Consider the following 19,315-nt stretch of genomic DNA (forward strand, 5'->3'; position numbering starts at 1 on the left):
ACCCTGGTATGATGGGAGGCTAAATGAAGACAGACGCTCTCTCAGATTAACGGCGTTGGAGAGCCGCACCCTCAGTAGACCACCTTAAGCTTCTAAGACTCTCTGAGAAAAATCAGAAAATCTAAAACCAACTTCTTCAGTATGCAAATTGACCAAGCCAAGAACCGACCCAAAAATCTTTTCGATCTTATCAAAACCCAAACCAAGAACATACCCAGTCTTCCGAATGCCATCCCTCTTAATCTACCCAATTGTGAAGAATATGCCTCCTTTTTTGCTTCTAAAACAGAATCCATAAAATCAGATCTACTCAAGGACCTCTTATCCATCACAGACATGGATAAGAAATCATCTGTGGCCCTGGATGGTGCCCAAACTATCATCCTCCCTAAATTCAACTCAAAAACAAAGCAACCTGGTCCCACTTCAACACTTACAGAGAAGACTCCATACTAAAGACACTAGCCTCTCTAAAACCCTCCAATCATTTCACAGACCCACTCCTGGCTAATTACTTAAAAGACTTAATTCCCCTGTTACTACCTCTATGGACCAAGATCATAAACACGTCCCTCCTGCAAGGAATCATTCCAGACATCCTGAAAACAGGTCAGGTGTCGCCGATAAGAAAGAAAACAACAGCTGGCCCCTCAGACCTAAATAACTATCGTCCGATTTCTAACATGCCCACACTAGTCACACTCTTGGAAAAATGTGTTAACATGCAGCTGAACAGTTATGTTGATCAATTCAACCTGCTTAAGCAATTTCAATCAGGTTTCTGAGCAGGTCATAGTACCGATCGTCAGCATTTGACACCGTCAAACACGAAAAACTGTTTGAACTCAGAAACACAGAATGGGAATGTCTGATACAGTATTTAACTGGTTTGCCTCCTGCTTTCAAAACAGATCCCAAAGATTCAAGGTCAACCAATCCCTGTTCAATCCCATGCCAGTCACACTAGGAGTTCCACAAGGCTCCTCCCTCTCACTGACCCTTTTCAACCTTTCTTTGGAACCTCTTACCGATCTTCTCAGCCGCGCCAATATCCACTTCCATATGTATGCAGACAACACCCAAATCTACATCAAGATCCACTCACTTGATGACATCAAATCACTCAACTCCACCCTACAAAGACCCAAACATGGCTGGCCAAAAACCATTTGAAACTAAACTCCCTCAAAACGGAATTCCTCCTAATCGCCCCCCCCCTAACAAAACTCCGACTATCCTTGATTGGCTGAAGCACTTAACAGCTCTCAAAGGACAACCTCTCATCGTCGACTCCGCGAAATCGCAAGGAATAATTCTTGACAGCAACTTAAAGATGCAGACGCATATCAGCGCTTCCACAAAAGGAGCCAACTTCCACCTGAAGACCCTGAGAAAACTGAAACCCTTTCTGCCAGCCTTCAATTTCAAACAAGCAGTTCAAGCCCTAGTAATACCTAGAGTGGAATATGGGACTACCACCAGCACACAAAACATCATACAAACATACAAACGGCTTCTTGATGGAATAAGGAACAACACAGGATTTTGGTCTGCCTCAGATGTATCCACGGGATGGCTATATGTGTAGGTATCAGGCGGTAACTGATATTTTCCTCATGCAATCTTGGTGGGGGCGGCGTGGGTTAGATAAGGCACCATCTTGATGCAGCCGGCCGTAGGGAGCAACGATTCGCGGAAGACGATGGATACATCTGAGGCAGACCAACATCCTGTGTTGTTCCTTATTCCATCAAGAAGCCGAATCGGGCTCCCTGAATTCTCCTACTTCTGTGTTCCCTAACTTATGAGCATCGAATCTGGAACCTGATTCCCTAATACTCTACCCTGTTGAGTGTTCTTCCTTTTGAATCTTATCAGTCAACCATTGTGAAGAACTGATACGACAACTATTCCCCGATGACCCCCCAGAGAACCCCTGTCCTTCTGACTCTCTATAGCACTTTTTAAGATTATCATCACCTTCGTGTGGCCCTCTCTCCCCTTCCCACCTCACTCCCGCCCTGATGAAGGTGTAGCCCTTGTGGGCTATACACCGAAACGTGCGTTGGCGTTTCTTCCACCTTAGGAACTCTCTGAACCATCTGGGACTATATAACATCGGTCCCCACCCATCGTATGCATCTGTGACCATTGTGTGGAGTGTTGTATGAGGTTTGAATGATTGTTGTTTTTGTGTGCTGGTGGTAGTCCCCTTGGGAGTTTGGGCGATGAATTTTATTCACGTATGTTTATAATTGTTTGTTCTAAAATATGTATTGCTTTTTGTGCTAAAATATAAATGAAAAAGAAATAAAATGAAATTCTAATAAAAATGTTTCTCGTTATATACATACTTATTTCAAATTGAGACATCTACTCAGGGTTCAGAGTGTAATACTAAGTGGTTTGGACCTTTTGTAGGCCTCCTTTTGAATTTATAGGGCAGGTTATCCTTCTTGTTTGATCTGTTTTCTTCCCCGTCAACCTGCCTACCATTGATGTGGGGTCCCCCGTTGTTTTGAAGGCAATGCAAATTAAACTCACTTGAAGTTGTAGAGAATACTTTCCTCAAATTGTTATAAGATTACCACCACAGTACTCCAACAATGGCCATTCCTATGGATCTAAATATGAGATTTATTTCAGCTATTGCAACCCTGAGAGCAATACTGTGCTGGCTCAGGGTTTGGGCAACAGAAGAATTAAAAGCAAATAGAGAGTGGCCCCAATGCCTTCTGGTGGGTTCATGTGCTCATAAAATCCCTTGGGGGGGCATCTAAAGAGCTGGCTTTTTAAGCTGGGTTTAGGAGACTTTTGGTCCCACCCCCTAGAGCTGCCAAGTGGTGCTAAAGGAGCATTAAATGTTGCCTATTGCAATTTTGCTCTTGGGGGGATGGGAATCCATAGTATGACTTGTTTTTCTCCCATAAATGCACTTTTGAATATGATTCTTATTTAGATATAGTTCTCAATCCTTATGCATGTGCATTTTACACACAATTTAGGTTTGGGATTTTACCTGTATTAGCTTTTTCCAGTATTTGGAAAAAGTGTCATTATGTCAATGACCTGCCCTATGGGATGTGCAATTGAGGAGACACTTGAACATGTCAGTTGAATCAAATCCTTCTGTAAATTGTTGGGATTTAGGGACCGCCACTCACTAATGTGAATATGCAGATTTGATACCTGTAGCTCAATTGTGTTTTCAATTTCAAAATTCTTGTTATCCATATGGCATGTTAGAACAAAGCGGATTGTTAATAAATGAACTTTTATTCTTACTAGGACCAGTCATTTGCAATTTTTTATTTTTCCTTTTATAGGACTTTATAAATTAATTAGCCTTATTGGTAGAGTTTTCTCTTATTTTCTCTTTTTTAAATTGTACTTGTCCTTTTTACACTTATTGTTATATTATAATATTTGTATCTTTTATATTTCCTGTTACATTGTAATATCTCTATTTTCTGTACATATTATGCCTTGTATGGTTTGCACAAAGCCGAAATAAAGGAATGATGGTGATGATGACGATGATGATGATGACTGCAGGACATTTTCACTGGCTGGACATGTAAAACGTAAATGCACATGTCCTACATTTTAATTACAGTGCACCCTGTCCCAAGAGCCTTTAGGGCTTACCTTTGGGCTGACTTATAAGTATTAAAAAGGAATGACATTGGAAGCTTGCTACATTTAGGTCTGGCAATGGTTTATTTTGCCAGGTCAAAATGGCAGTTTTAAACTGCACTTACAGACTGCAGTGGCAGGACTGAGATGATTGTTCAAGTGCTACTTCGTTGGACAGCATATTGAGTGCTACAGAGCCAGTAGTAGCATTTAATTTAAAGGCTGTGGGTAGATGTAGTACCATTTACTAGGGGCTTACAGGTAAATTAAATATGTCTATAAGGTGTAGGCCAATCATACCATGTTCCAAGGAACGAGCACAAGCACATCAGCACTAGTTAGCAGTGGTAAAGTGCACAGAGTCCTGAAGCCAACACAAATTAACTCAGCAAACTGAAGGGGTGAAGGCAGAAATTTGGGGGGAATACCACACCAATGATGTCAGGCCTAACAGCCTATAGTCTCTGTAAGGTAACACATACGCGCATGAGCACCCTACTGTTTGCAGGCATGCAGGAACTCTGCTGGAGCGAGCATCAGGAAATAGACTCCCTGAGCATTTTAAATCTTTAATGCTGAAGGAAGCTTTCTCTTGGTCCGTGCAGTCAGAGGAGCAGTACACCTGCTCTTCCTTAGCTTTTCAGAAGGGGGCCTCCGGAAGGCAGGCAGTTGTTACCAATGGAGTCGGCTGTCCTGCTGGTGTGAAGTGCATTCTTATGTAGATGCACGTTGAGCTTTACAAGCCCTTTCAACCCCGATTCCTTGTCAACAAGCTTTCGTGTAGCTTCTCTGGCCTTCAGGTCGGAGCTGCTGCTGAATTTGGAGCTGGTGAACCAAGTTCGAATCCCGGCAGCGCTCAACAATCTGTGACTCCGCACAGATCCCTTTATCTTCACAGGTTTACAAAAACAATGTAACTGGTGATCATGTAAAATGTTCCAATGCCCGGCTCTAAATAAAAACTGCAGAAAAATGCACAACAGGATCAAATCAAAGCATTAGCATAAACAAGTCAAGACAAATAGATGCAGATTTAGTGGCTGTGTTACAGGGATTCTGCAGAGTCACAGAACTATGCTTGGGATTATGGAACCTTAGTAGGCAGGGACTGAATCATCCTACCACCTAAGTACCCATAAGCCAGGGACCGACTAGCTATAGTCACTCACTTGCCCTCCTACTCACTCACAGAGGAACAAGTGATTAGACTCCACAGATCACAATACTCCCAACCCTCTCAGGAATCGCGTATGCAGTACACACCCATCTGCTTTCACACTCCTAATAGCCCACAATAAGTTCTGACACAGACACGAGGAAAGTTTAAAAAGGTCTAGCCACAAGGTCACCCAAATATTTCAAGCTAACCACCTGTTTGTTTTACTTTATTTTCTTGCGCTGCGCCTGATTTTTAAGCTGTTTGGGGGGCTTGTAAATAACAATTGTACTTTGTGCCATAACTGCCTTCTCTGAAAGGTACAAAGGGGTTTTAATTTGAGACTAGCACCACCGGGTCCTAACTGGAAAGTTTTAGTGCCTTCAGCGTATGCTCCCCGGTCCATCACAGCGTTTGCTGATTGAGTGGAGGAAGCGCGACTCAATATTTTTCCCACTTCCGGTGGGATAGTCACGGCCGCCATTTTGGAGTAAGAGATGGTCTAGTCTATAATTGTACTCGTTATAAATGGAGGGATGGACGCGGAAGCGCAGCGGACGCGCACAGAGGGTGCACGCAGAGGGTGCGCCAGCGGGGTTCCGAAGGCGCGCCAAGGGCAAGCCCGTCTACGCCCGTCCACGCCCGAGACGCGACCAGCGCCAGTCGTCCTGCCCATTTAAAAACAGGTAGGATGTTCTCAGCTAGGCACCTATTAGATCTAAATTTTAAGAATGACTGTGAACACCACATGGACGCAGACAGAATCATGGGCCCGTTATCATGCTACAAATGTAAGACTCAGATACCTTTCTGGGCTAAGGAGAAGAGAACTGATGAAGTAAAGGGAGATGGCCATCAGAGGTACATTAGGGGAGGTTTGATAAACGCACGATCATTAGGCCTACATGCCCCAGAGGTCAAGGAGCTGATCATGGATAATGACCTACACTTCTTATGTGTAACTGAATCCTGGCTAAAAGAGGACTCTAATCCGGACATTGCAGTTATCTTGCCACCAGATTTTATAATAGGCAGGGCGGATAGAGAAAGTGGGAGAGGGGGAGGGGTAGCCATCCTACATAAGAAGACCCAACTATGGAAAGTTTTTTCGCTTCTGGGTCTTAGCGGAGCAGAACATATGGGTTTTTGCTGCACCATTAATAATACCTTCTCCTTTTCGGGGGCACTGGTGTATCGTCCTCCAGGTAACAGTAAGGCTTTCCTGGACTCACTTGGCGATGCACTTGGTGAGGTTATGCTAACTTTATGCTACTTGCCGATGTTAATCTTCACTTGGAATGTAGTCGTAGCCCAGGGGTCTCATCTTTTGTGGAGACAATTCATTTGCTGGGTATGGAGCAAATGGTTCAGGGGTCAACTCATAGGGCAGGGCATACACTGGATGTGGTTTGCAATAACCTCAGTACACTCCAGATAGGAAAGCCATCCCCACAGATCTGGTTGACCACAGTTTAATCCCATTAAATATTCTGATCCCTGTCAAGGATCACAGAGAAAGGAAGACAGTGGTAGGGCCCCCTAGGAAGGAATGGCAGCGCCTACACACAAATAACTCGTTGCAAACAGTGGCACATGACAAGGTTCCAACTCTCACAGGGGTTCCTGGGGAGGACACTGGATGTTATCGATAGGAGAGGAATTGCTTCCATCTGGTCGCCCGGTTGGATTATGTAAAAGGAAACCCCATAGGGACCCTTGGTTCTCGAAAGAACTAGAAGGACTTCACCTACAATCCAAACAGTTGGAACTCAGATGGAGAAAGGGTTATAAAGAATCTAATTGTCTGATTTTTTTAAAATTTAGGAAAAGATACCACGCAGCTATTAAATCAGCAAAAAAGTCATATTTCCATAATCAAATAACTATGGCAAAACATATTCAAAAATAGATTATTACAATTGTAAAATCATTCACTGATCCCAAGGGGGTACACGTAGAAATTCCTCCCGCCCAAAAGTTATGTGAAGACATCGCAATCTATTTTGATGAAAAGGGGTCTACAAATAGTGACGGTAGTTCTGGCCTCCAAGCCTTTGAACCAGCTACTCTCTCCCAGACTAAGGAGGCGATATTGGCTTGTAAATCGGGATCTCCTCTGGATGCTTGTCCTCTGATGCTTTTACATCATATCATCAACATCGTTAATCCGGTAATTAATGATATTGTGAACTCCTCACTAGCTACGGGGACAGCGCCAGACGAATGAAAATTTGCCATAGTAAAACCCTTGAAGAAGAAGCCGAATATCGACTCCTCAAATCTTGCAAATTATAGGCCCATATCTTTGTTACCCATTTTGGGTAAAATCACAGAGAAAATCGTGTATAGGGAGCTCTCTAATTACCTAAAGTCAGTACAGGTTCTTCATCCCCCGTCAATTCGGTTGTCTACCAAAATATTCAACTGAGTCGGCGCTCCTCGAAATATCAGATACTATTAAATTTATTGTGGATGAGGGCAAGAGGGCAGTCTTGATTCTTTTAGACTTGTCAGCAGCGTTTGATTCCATCTTACACAAAATCCTGCTAGCCAGATTGAGATTGTGTGGTATATCAGATCATGCATTGACATGGATCACATCCTTTTTGACAAAAAGGACACAATCGATCTCGCTGGGACCGTTTATGTCATCAGTACAAGTCATTACAACAGGGCTTCTTTAAGTCCTCTGCTATTCAACATATATATGGCCCCTCTTGTCTCATTGATCTCTAATTTTAGGGGATCAAAATTAAGTTGTTCGCCGACGATACCCAATTGATCCTCTCCTTGGATAAGTCTACTACCAATGCAGAGGGACTCTGTCTTACAGCGGTATTGCAATGGATGAGGGAAAATCACCTTTGTTGCAATACCAACAAGACAGAAATCTTACCAATTGGTAAAGATAATCCTTTTCATCCAAAGGATTGGTGGCCAGACAACACCACAGCGCCGCCATCAACGGTGGAAGTGGCTAAGAATTTAGGCGTGTGGTTTGACTCTGCACTTTCATTCAAGCCCCATGTTCTGAAATTGACCGGGACCTGCTTTGGGCTTATAAAAACTTTGAGAAAGTTTTTTAATTTGATCCCTCTGGCGGCCAAGAAACAGTAGCAGTGGCTCTTATATTATTGAGGCTGGACTACTGCAAAAGTCTCCTTAGAGGAATTAACAAAACTATCCTGAGGAGACTACAGGTGGTCCAGCATACAGCGGCCAGATTGGTTTTAGGATTACCACCTAGGGCATCGGCCTCGGCTGCATTGATGGCCCTTCACTGGCTCCCGGTCCTAAAAAGAGTTTTGCTCAAACTCTTATTGACAACTTTTAGAGCCATCGTCATCTGGGCCCAGGATATCTTTCAGTAAGATACAGGCCTCATACCACTGTAAGAACACTAAGGTCCACCACTGCAAATTTGCTCAGGGTTCCAGGATTTAAATTAGCCACCAGAGGTGGAAGATCAGCCACTGTGTTGGGAGCAAAAGCCTGTACAGTATGCCTAAGGAGCTCAGAGCTATCGAACAGGAGGGGCAGTTTCCAAAACTGTTGAAGACGTGGATATTCGGATTATCAGATGCTTGCTGCCTAAAGCTAATTTAGGTTTATGTTACACTCCTGATCTGTTGTTGTTATAGCGCCAGGAGACTCCGTTAGGAGTGGCAGTTTGCGCTCTATAAAATCACCTTTCATTTCATTACTTTAACTATTGTGCTCTAGTATGCAGTATAGGTACCATGACAAGTAGAAAAATGCCTAACACAAATATGGTGGCATATTATCAAGGACCGGTGTTAAAATTATCGCTGTTTTATCGGCAGGAAACGGCTGATAAAACGTCGATAATGGGCTTGATAATACGCCCTTGTTCATTTCCATAGAAGCCCATGTTCTGGTGTTAACATGGGCTTCTATGGGAATTAACAAGGGTAAATAAACGGTGATAATTTTAACACCGGTCCTTGATAATATGCCCCATGGTTAGCAAAGCTAGTAGTCTGTAAATTGTAAATGAAGCTCTCATTCTATGCGACAGTGTACCCAAACCTCCCTCCCCTTCTAGGGAAGCAAAATTATTATATATCAGAAGATCTCTAGGTGTCAGCAACAGACCAGTACCTTAGTATACAAAGATGAATGTTCTACATCTCAGGTGCTGTCACGATCTTTTCCCTGGAAAGGTCCCTCTCCAACTGTGTGTTACCTATCTGTGCATACCTCTCGGACAAAAGTACGTGTTCACATACAACAGGTGCATCTGCGTGTTTTGTCTAGGGCCTGACCAGAAACAGAATAACAAGGGGCATTGTTCTTTGACCTTGTCTACATGTTGAGCCTAAATTCCAGGAAAGAACAGAACAAAAAAAACAGGGTGTTCTGTGTGAAAGTACATTGTGATAAAAAACATAATCTGTCTGTAGAGTAACGTGCGCAAAGCAGAGGGCAGTCTGCAAAGTGCTCATGCTAACAGGGAAAACGATAATGGGCCTGCATGGGACATGGGACAGCTGATTTGTACAAAGTAAAACCTGCTAGAATCATAGCTTCCCTGCTTGGATTGTGCTATCTTAGGCAAATACCTTATTTTACCAAAGCACCTTTTTCTTTATTGTTGCCTATTGAAGCACTTTTAAATATGTGAGTTCAGAATACCAGTTGTACAAAAACCTATTGTGTGTGATTTGATAGACCATAATGTTGCCTACAGGTTACATTATTAATAATTGTAAAACAAGCAGATGCTGGTTGTATTTTTTCAAACATTTACTGGCTGATTTGCAGGCATACGTTCCATGCTGAATAAATACATCTGGCTGTTTTTCATTCTTAAAATGTAATCTGTAAAGCTGTTGAAGTTTGTTTGTCTACATGCAAGTGGTGTAGTGCAGTCCTGACAATATTCACCTCATGCACAAGTTGAAAGAGTATGTTCAAAAGAGCTCAATCGTGGACGTCAGTTGTGTGTAACTTGCCTAGTGTTGTTCTGCAGATGACTGATCAGGAGTAACTTAAGAAAGTTCTTCACAGGAGGGTTGGTATCGCTTAAGGTCTGTAGGCCCGATTCACAGAATGAACTTAAGACTCAATCCTAAACTTACTACTATTTTTGTATTCACAGAAAGCACTTACTACTTTTGGCATTCACAGAATGAACTTACTACTTTTGGTATTCACAGAAGTTAGGATTTTGTCTTAAGTCTGTCTTAAGTTTGTCTTAAGACAAACTTAAGACAAAATCCTAACTTCTGTGAATACCAAAAGTAGTAAGTTCATTCTGTGAATGCCAAAATTAGTAAGTGCATTATGTGAATATCAAAATAGTAGTAAGTTTAGGATTGAGTCTTAAGTTCATTCTGTGAATCGGGCCCTGTGCTTTTCCACTCACAGTGCACCGGTACCAAACCTGTATGGGCCTGGGTAGTAAATTATTTCACTCCTAGCAGTTGAAATGAAATCTGCTCACCAAATCACATGCCTTGTCCTCTCTATGAATTACTTGTTTCGGTACATGAGCCTTGTGCTAGATTGGGACTTCTAATAGATTACTCGGGCTGCTCTTGTGAAACATCCTTTGTCCAAAGCAGTGTTCCTCAAGGCAGTAAACACTGGAGCTGTCTCTAAGCTGGAGCACCTACAACATGGGCACAAGGAAGAATGAGATCTCAGGACCTGGGTGTCTTTATCCTTCCTGAAGCAGTAGTTGGGGGCAGACAAATAATATACCTGACCTAGGAACTTACCTTGAAAAGCAAACTACAGTCAAATCTCACCCTGCCATTCACTGGATGGCAGTGCTCAAGTGGACAAATCTGCATCTCCTTGGTAAATGAAGTGTCATTTAGTTTTTTAAGGTAGCTCAGCCTCTCCCTCCTCACTTCAGTGTCTTGGTTTCCTCCCTCCTGCCACAGGAATGCAGGCAATGCACTTCCACGGTCTGGAAAGCTGTTCTCAATCCATCCTATGCAATGCCAAACCAGGGGCAACCAAATGCTTTCCTTTCATACATAGGCAAAGCATTTATGAGGCAAATTTTAAGAGAAAACATCAGAAGGCATGACTCCCACATTTGTAGATTCTCCTTTCTATGGTTGCATTATGTACCCTGTATATTTTCTCATGTTGCTTTGATCATGGGATATTGAATCATTCTAGTGTGACCTAAAGTGATCAATAGGTCTTTATATATGCTACCAGCCATTATTTTATGCTTTCATGTCCTCAGTTGATCAGTTGTGCAGTCTGAAGCAGTGGTCTAGCAACAGCCTAGAAGTGGAATTACTGTTTATCTGATTCTAGGGCCTATCCAAGGTGCGCAATACAGAACCATATCACATGCAAATCATGATATTTTTTTTTACCGGTTTGTATCCTCAGAGTGCAGCAAACATCTACTCTGCGCCTAAACACTCCCTGAAAATGTTGACCTTGATTTACAACTTCAAACCTCCTACTATCACATCTCCTGTTTTTTCTTTGAATGACTCTGGCATTCCTGTTCATCCTCTGCATGCCTTCCCTTTGAGTCATGTGCATGTTTGCTTCAATCTCTGTTACTGTATTTGTGCAAATTGCCCACACGTCATCTCAAAGCTTGATACTGGTCCTTCTTTTAAATCCGACCATGCATCCTAGCAACACATAATGTGCTCTAGCTCATCTACTATTTGCATCAACCATCTGCATGAACTCATATAGCCCCTCATTTATAAGCATACCTAACTGATACTAATTTTAATCCACCTCAAAAACACTAGAGTAGATATTGAGACATGTAATGGTCTACTTGAGAGAATTAGACTAAACCCTTTACAAAAATAATCACTGGATTAACCACTTACCTATGCTCCTCAGCAAAGTACTGATTGCCATAAAGCACTTCAATGCCATGTTAAATGCTAAATAAATGTAATTGCAATACAATACTTAATAAACAATATGTTAACTTCCCATAGTGTTCACTACTGATCTTTCCTTTCAATCCCCTATTGACTGATCAATAGATGTCAGCTATAGGGCTAAAAGTCAGACAAGGGGTCGGCCCTGAGGTGTCATCTTGGGTTAAAAGGTGATTGATTTCAAGTCAAGTCATTATACTTTTATTCGACACATGTATCATAAAAAGTACAAACATATAATACACACAATTATAAAAAACAATTCATTATTTACAAAAATACATATAAGAATTATGTGGAAGAATTGACTTGATGAACATTTTTTAAAATCTTAGTCCTGATGATCCATGCACAAGATAAAAACTTTGCAACTCCACAATTAATAACCATGGAAGTGGTGTTGGAAATAAGAATACGTAAGGCTGATTTGTAATCTCTAACACCAAGATTCTTTATAGCTGGTTTTAACCATTTCTTCCTAGGTAGAATGTATGCCTTACAGGCAAAGAAAAAATGGCCCAATGATTCTTCGGGATTTGCACACCCTGGACATTTTATATCCTCTTCCCTCTTATTGTTCCATCTAGATGTGAAAGTTTTGAGGGGCAATGTTCCATGTCTAAATTTAAGATATAAGGTCCTTTCCCGAGGAATTTGAATAAAATCCAGGAACAACTCCAGTTTTAAGGTGCATTTATGGGTCAAAAATGTCTCGGTCAAATGGCCCCAGTTTGGGTTTTGTAATGCCCTGGCCTCTATCCAATCCCAATATAATTTTTTCACCACTTGTTTTGGTGGGGGTGATTGGGATTCCCAAGCATCTCTTAAACCCACATTTGCTGCAAGGTGTTTTAGGGCATTTAGCCACTTGATTTTGCCTGAAGTATTTAATTTTAGCATTTCATCTAAAACCGAGGCATAGTTAGCTAACTCTGGGGTCCTCCTCAAACGGACCCAGTATAAAAGAGGACGAAGCTGGAGGATATCCCGAATAGATGTTCTACCTAGGTCTAAAAATAGCGGTTTAAGTGGTGTGGAGGAAGGAAGTGATACCAGGTCCCTCATAAACTTATTCTCTGATCGAACGTGGTCTTTGGTATTCTCATTGCCCCACAGTTCCGAGCCATATACAGCTGAGGCAATAGCTTTACCCTCATAAACAGATAGGGCAGGGGAAACTGGCCTACTCACAGAGAGACGTTGGTTTTTTAAAATAGTGCCGGAAACCCTCTTAAGATTTAAAAGCATTTTATATATATGGGGTTCCCATTTCAAGTGATTATTAATCCTAACACCAAGGTAATCAAACTCTTCGACCACCTCCAAGGGAGATCCATTCAAGGTCAAATGGATATTCCTATATTTCCTCTTGGCGGTCATAACCATTAGTTTAGTTTTAGTTGTGTTTATTGTGAGACCCCGTTCCTGACAAAAAACACTAAACTGATCAAGAAGGGTTTGGAGGCCTGTGGGGGTTTTAGATAAAAGCAGGGTGTCATCGGCAAAGAGGAGCGATGGCATTTTCTCCCCAGCCACAACTGGGGCGTCGGCTGGTATCTCTTGCAGATGTTTCACCACCCCATTTATAAAGAGGGAGAATAAAGTGGGGGCCATCACGCACCCCTGCCGTACCCCTCTATTAACGGGTATACTCTTGGTGAGTTGCCCCTGTGTCCCCCAGCGTATCTTCGCATAAGTACCCTCATGGAGTTTGATGATAAGATTTAGCAAATAGAGTGGGAAACCCATATCCAATAGGACATTCCAGAGTTTAACACGGGGTATTACATCAAAAGCAGTTTTAAGATCAATAAAAGCCAGATAAAGGCTCCCTCTGGTAATTGACACGGTTTTCCAAAAAACTGCACAGAATCTAAAAACTTGGTCAATGGCCCCTACATTGCTTCTGAATCCTGCCTGAAAATGGGACAAAATGTTTTCTTCCATAAGCCAACCCTCAATCCTATTTACAATTACCCTACCAACTACTTTTTGGACGACATCAATTAAACTAATTGGTCTGTAATTGGCAGGGTCCTCTCTCTCACCCTTTTAAAAACAGTGACAACTTCTGCACCCTTCCATGAATCCGGTACTTGCTGGCCCAACTGGATGAGGTTCAAAACATTTACAATAAAATCAGCCCAAACCAGTGGGTTAGACAACAGTAAATCACCCGGAATTCCGTCCGGGCCAGGTGCCTTGCCCGATTTTATTTTAAGAATGGCCTCCTGTACCTCACGGGACGTGAAGAATACCTCTGTAATGCCATCTTTCCGATGGACCGAAAGATCGGTGCCAATTATAGTAGATGCTAGATCCACTTCCAAGGAGTCTACGCCATATAATTTCGAGAAGTGGGAATACCACTGGGTCTCAGTAATATGGTTGGAAATAGGCTCAGCGCCTCGTCTGTCAATGACGTTAATCAGTTTCCAAAATGCAGTAGCATTTTTCCCATGCGCCGCTTCCTTTAAAGCCTGCCAGTGATCCTCTTCCCAATCCTTTTTGGCTTTCGCAATACTAATGCGATACTCATTTCTAGCTAGTCTAGCAGCTAAGACATCCTTATTTTTGATAGCTAATGAAATTGCTTTCCTTTTCCCTCTACAGGAGGCAGTATACCAAGGGTTCCCCTTTTTTTGTATACATTTAGTCAGATCACCACCCTTGTTTTTTTTAGAAAAAAACATACTGATCTCCCATATCAGGTCTTTATACTTGGTTGCCAGCTCCAGCCCCTGAAGCTGAAGTGCAGTTTGGTTCGCTGGTGCCAGGGCAGATGAAGCAGCTGAAACTAGAGCCCTAATAATCTCAAGTGTCCCTTCATTACACTGAACCACATTCCACTTAATCCTGCGATTACAGTTAGAGGGGACTAGTTCTTTAGTGATCAACTCATTTTGAACCTCTTCACCAGTATTGTTTCCCCAAAACATACCCATGCAGAGGGGATTATGATCACTATCAGCCCTCTGGCTGACCTCCATATCAATTAGATTGGCCCATGACCGTACATCCAAAAGGATGTAGTCAATCCGTGATGGGCAGCCTATTCGATTAAAGGTCATTGCGCCCATACGATCAGATGTGGTACGGCCGTTTAGGGCCCATAGGTCGTAAGCGGACACCAGGGCATTCAGCTGAATGGCTCGAGCCGACCACTTCTTAATTGGGGCCAAAGATAGGGATGGAATTAACTGGTTTCCTTGTTTCATAAAAGAGCCCAAAAAATCATCCTCATCGAGAGGCTCAAATGTACAATTAAGGTCACCTCCCACTAATACTGATGATTTGGAAGGGAGAGCTGAGAGTCTACTATCCAGCAACTCCAGTATTGGAGATGATTGGCCCCCTGGGAGCCCCCTAGCATAGATACAAAAAAGTTCAAATACATTCCTGGCGGACTGCCTTTTAACAGTTAGATGGAGAATATCATTACAGGGGACATAATTAACTGTAACCTCACAATTCAAGTCTAGCCTAATCCAAATAGGTAGACCACCTGATGGGCGCCCTCTCCCAAGCTGTGTTGCAGGGACAAAAAATGTAGAATAACCCTGCTTATATTCTGGCTCTACACACCAGGTTTCCTGGAACATGCAGATATGGAAATCTTCTAAGAAAGTGTTCCATTCCGGATCGGGCAAGTTTTTCTTTAGGCCCGCTATGTTCCAGGACAAGATTTTGACAATGGAAGGGGACAGCCTAGGTGTATCCAGGACGGCATGAGAAGCAACATCCACTGTCAAGGGGTCTGGAATAGCGCTGTCCTGAATGGGTACTTCCTCCCTAGCAGTAACAATAAAACCTCCATCTACAGGAGTAGGTACCCCACTGCCCATGGCAACTTCAGTACTGTGGGGTGATGGTCAGTCCACTTCTTCCAGCCCACTAAATCGATTATAACAGGGGAATAGAGGGTAGTTGAGCTGTGGGCCCCAAACTTCTCCATAGGACTGTGTAGCTCCCTTCCACTGATTCCCCCTCCTCCTATGGACTAGATTCCATCCTTCCTCTACAGGCATTCCCCACTGTTGCTGATTCTGGTATGTACCACCTCTACCTAAACCTTTCCTAACCGGCCTCATCCAACTCCATCTAACGTCCTCCTGCCCCTCTTGCACATAGAAAAAAGACAGGGGTTTAGCTGATACCACTGACTTGCTGTCACAGGGAGGAGAGGAACAAATAAATTCTACAAGTCGCGGGTCCTCAAACGTGATGACGACACAATCACCCTTTATACTTTTCTTTTTCCCACCTACCCAAGGTGCCCGTTCTACCATAAGTATATTCTTATTTAGGCTAGGTGGTGGAGGGTAATTTTTGTCAAGCCAGTGGCATATTTTATTTTTAATCGCCCAGAAGGGCTCAGAGGTGGACATTGGCAGCTCAGGAATCCCTGTCAGAACGACCACATACGGGCATGCATCAGGTGGTAAATTGATGTTACGTCGCGATGTGGTTTTTCTGGGCTGTGGCGGGGCAGTACTGGGGGCTGGGTTGTTAGGGGTCTTTCTGCTCACTGCACTAGGGGCAATTCCATTCGCTGCACTCGAGCATGTAGAAATGGAGGGTTTAATATTATTCACTGTGCTTGATACCGGTAGAGGGGAAATAGAGGGGGTGGTTGTAGGAACCGGAATACTCCTCGTAGGTGGATTTAAGTTGGTACTCCTAATATTAACAATCGGTGGAGCAGCCACCGAAATAGGGGGACCAGGGGTAGTCAATCTAGGGTCTTGAAGCGCTAGAATGGTAGCTAGTTGTTGTTCGATGTTGGAAAGCCTATTCTCCAGTGGCGAAAGCAGGGATTTTAACAAAGTAGACATAGACTCCATTAAGGAGTCAAGCCCATCCCCTGAGCTGGATAGTGTATCATTAGATCCACTAATGTCCAAAATACTGGCCAGGCTGCTATCATGAGTTATATCGCCCGGGACCCCTAAAGATAATAAATGGGGAGTGGAATCTAAAGGATCAGACTCTCTATGATCAGTGGGGGCCTGAAGAGTCCCATCATTTACTATCGCCATACCTGTAGTCTCCCCCCTAGGATTAGAATCCATAGATCCTTCTGAGAATATAGCGGGATTGTCTGTTAGAGGATTTGTTGAATTCAAAATATTTAAAGTTGCCATCGTAATGTCTGGCCCACCCGTCTTCGAAGAAGCTGTATCGTCGTGATTAATTATTACGACTGGTTGGGGGATGTTAGAAGGTGGTATGCTAGTAACGGGGGCATTGCTGGAAATTAGTGATTGGCAACTAGCAGGAGTAGGGTCAATAATGGGCAACCCAGCAGGAGCAGCAACAAGGGTGGTCAAACTTTGCGGTGGGGAGTGTATCATGGCAATATTGCCCAATGAAGACCTTTTTGCGTGAGCAAGGTCCAATGAAACCCTCCTTTCCATTAAAGAGATACCCTGGTCTATCAGAGAGTTTGTTCGAGAAATAAAATTATCTAGTGTACCAATAACTTTTTTGGTTTTGTCGTTTCCCGCTCTCTGACTCCTAGTTTTGTGAGTGGACATCTCTAACAGCGTAGAAAAAGCAAAGAACAATAAGAATATCACAACAAGTGACCCACAGGTTACAATGAGCACAGAGGAAACAGATTGGCTATACAAAGAAAAATAACCCCAGAAGCGTCAATCCAAAAGGTGAGGGTAAGAGGTAAAATTAGGGTGCGCCCAGACCAGACACTACAGACCACGGAGGGCCACAGAGGGCCCGCCCTTTGCCCGGGCTTAGCCCCGGGCGCTCCCGCGCGCTCCCGCGCAGCGAGGGACTCACCAATATATAGTCATAAATCAATAGGGCGTGGTGGGGCGGGGCGGTCAGGGAGAGCGTGGCCAGGTGACTCGGCCAGAGACACCGGGACTCCTGGGAAAGCGAGTCCCGGGTCGCGCTCGCAGCCCTGCCGCCTCACAGCCTCACAGGATCCCACAGGAGCAGATGGGTGCAGGGAACACCAAAGAGTCAGGCAGGTCAGTTCACAAACGAAGCGGGACCCGAGGAGCGGGTACCGCAAGGTGTGGGTCGGTGAGCCTGGGGCAAGTAGCAGCGCCGGATTCAAATCCCAGTTTCAGCAAAGGAGTGTCCCACAGCGAGGAGTTCCTTCCCTCCTTTTCACTTGGAGCAGCTGGGGCGGGGCGGTCAGGGAGAGCGTGGCCAGGTGACTCGGCCAGAGACACCGGGACTCCTGGGAAAGCGAGTCCCGGGTCGCGCTCGCAGCCCTGCCGCCTCACAGCCTCACAGGATCCCACAGGAGCAGATGGGTGCAGGGAACACCAAAGAGTCAGGCAGGTCAGTTCACAAACGAAGCGGGACCCGAGGAGCGGGTACCGCAAGGTGTGGGTCGGTGAGCCTGGGGCAAGTAGCAGCGCCGGATTCAAATCCCAGTTTCAGCAAAGGAGTGTCCCACAGCGAGGAGTTCCTTCCCTCCTTTCCACTTGGAGCAGCTGGGGCGGGGCGGTCAGGGAGAGCGTGGCCAGGTGACTCGGCCAGAGACACCGGGACTCCTGGGAAAGCGAGTCCCGGGTCGCGCTCGCAGCCCTGCCGCCTCACAGCCTCACAGGATCCCACAGGAGCAGATGGGTGCAGGGAACACCAAAGAGTCAGGCAGGTCAGTTCACAAACGAAGCGGGACCCGAGGAGCGGGTACCGCAAGGTGTGGGTCGGTGAGCCTGGGGCAAGTAGCAGCGCCGGATTCAAATCCCAGTTTCAGCAAAGGAGTGTCCCACAGCGAGGAGTTCCTTCCCTCCTTTTCACTTGGAGCAGCTGGGGCGGGGCGGTCAGGGAGAGCGTGGCCAGGTGACTCGGCCAGAGACACCGGGACTCCTGGGAAAGCGAGTCCCGGGTCGCGCTCGCAGCCCTGCCGCCTCACAGCCTCACAGGATCCCACAGGAGCAGATGGGTGCAGGGAACACCAAAGAGTCAGGCAGGTCAGTTCACAAACGAAGCGGGACCCGAGGAGCGGGTACCGCAAGGTGTGGGTCGGTGAGCCTGGGGCAAGTAGCAGCGCCGGATTCAAATCCCAGTTTCAGCAAAGGAGTGATTTCACATCTGACAAATACCACTGATTGTGGTAGAGCACTCAGTTGGTAAGTAAATGTAAATGTAAATGCCAGCATTTGTAAAGCACACAGCTACCTCCAACGGAAGTGTCCTGGCGCTGTCCGTATACCGCTTAGGAACCCTTCCTAGCTTTTCCCTGTGAAATGTCCACTCCTGGGCACCCCCAAGGTGAAGCCAGACATCCCAGCACTATTGTGGCCCTTGTGGAGATTAAGCAAGCTATTGCCCAGAGCTGCAGAGTGGGACCCATGATTAGAATAGGCACCGAGGCGAGAATTATCAGGTCCGAGGAAATTGAGCCCAAGACCCGCCAAGGCGGGTATTGAACCCTGGTCCTGGACCAGACCTCTGCATCAGGGTCTGCCGCTCTAACCATTTGAGCCACACTTCTCCACTGTCACATGTCTTTGACGCACATGACCGTGACTGTATTGGAAGGAACATTGCTAAAAACCAACCACTACTCTCAGGTAATCAAAATCAGTAATACTAGCCTCTTTAACTCACAATCAGGCTCAAAAGAGCATAATGCTATATGTCT

This window comes from Lissotriton helveticus, chromosome 1_1 (assembly GCF_964261635.1).
Source record: "Lissotriton helveticus chromosome 1_1, aLisHel1.1, whole genome shotgun sequence".
Taxonomy (NCBI): Eukaryota; Metazoa; Chordata; class Amphibia; order Caudata; family Salamandridae; genus Lissotriton; species Lissotriton helveticus.